Source organism: Etheostoma spectabile, unplaced genomic scaffold, assembly GCF_008692095.1.
Source record: "Etheostoma spectabile isolate EspeVRDwgs_2016 unplaced genomic scaffold, UIUC_Espe_1.0 scaffold314, whole genome shotgun sequence".
Lineage (NCBI taxonomy): Eukaryota > Metazoa > Chordata > Actinopteri > Perciformes > Percidae > Etheostoma > Etheostoma spectabile.
The window spans coordinates 1,008,930-1,010,024 of record NW_022605583.1 but is presented as its reverse complement, the minus strand read 5'-3'; the positions used below and the strand labels follow the sequence as shown (position 1 = coordinate 1,010,024).

The 1,095-nt window shown below is 45.9% G+C and overlaps 1 protein-coding gene across 1 annotated transcript in view; it reads right to left on the bottom strand.

Moving 5' to 3' along the window:
- ap5s1 (adaptor related protein complex 5 subunit sigma 1) overlaps positions 1-1,095 on the bottom strand; it is a 12,374-nt gene that overhangs the window by 10,759 nt on the left and 520 nt on the right. The gene's annotated exons all lie outside the window — the stretch shown is intronic.

Here is a 1,095-nt window from a genome sequence, read left to right as displayed (position 1 = left end):
AGAGAGAGAGAGAGAGAGAGAGAGAGAGAGAGAGAGAGAGAGAGAGACTATTGGACACCCCTAACCCAGCCAAGTCGTGGTTTGATTTACTCTCTTGACCAATGAGCCAACACTTACTGTTCAGTCTAGTTCTATGTTCAGCAGTTCATTAAAGAAAGGCGTGGCTGAGAAGTGTTTGTGCAACACCCACGCCAGTGAAGGAGTGAATGAGCGGGATGAATGCAGGTAATAATTAACCAAAATCGGTGTGGAAATTCAAAGTGAAAGTGAAGCCAGATTTCTCCGTCAGCACAGAACTCTATAACCCTGTGATTTCCACTGCACAAACAGCATGTAGAGGATCCGATTTTTAATAAAGAGTATGACTTTTCAAAGCAGCGAGCGCGGAGGATGTGCAGCTGCTCGTGTCATGAACACCACTAGAGAAGTCTGGGCGCGTTTCACCATGAGTCACAGTTCCCTGTGGTGAAACAAACCAGCTGAGTAAGAACAACAACAGGATGTGAAGGGCTACCACGACCAATAACAGGGAGGCCCGCCAGTTTGAAATAAAGGAAACTAAAGACAACATGCAGCTAAAAGATCTTTTTGTCTGGGCTGCAATCCCAGCAAGGGGAAATGAAAACATCCTGGAGTCATGGTGAAATCCTCCCAGCCAGCAGAGGATGTGTGCACAGAGCAGAAACAGCAGCAAGGGCAGAATAATGGCATAGGTCTCTAATCCTCGATAAGAATCAAAATGAAAGTTCACCTTTAAAACCCCACCGCTCCACCCTTCCTTTGACACTACAGTGTTTTTCTGCGTGTTTCAGGTTGTCAGGACCTTGTTTCGTCAGTTTGCTGTCGGTGTCAGCAGGTCAGAGCACGCGGGGGTTTAAAGGTGACACCCAGGCTGGAGCTGGCTGCAGGAGGGGTACCAAATTCAATTCAATTCACCTTTATTTATAGTTTCAAATCATAACAAAAGCTATCTCAAGACACTTTACAGATAGATAGGTCTAGACCACACCATAGTTTACAAAGACCCAACAAATCTAGTAATTCCCCCAGGGGCGGATTTAGTCATTTTGAGGCCTAAGGCAAACACAGGCATGG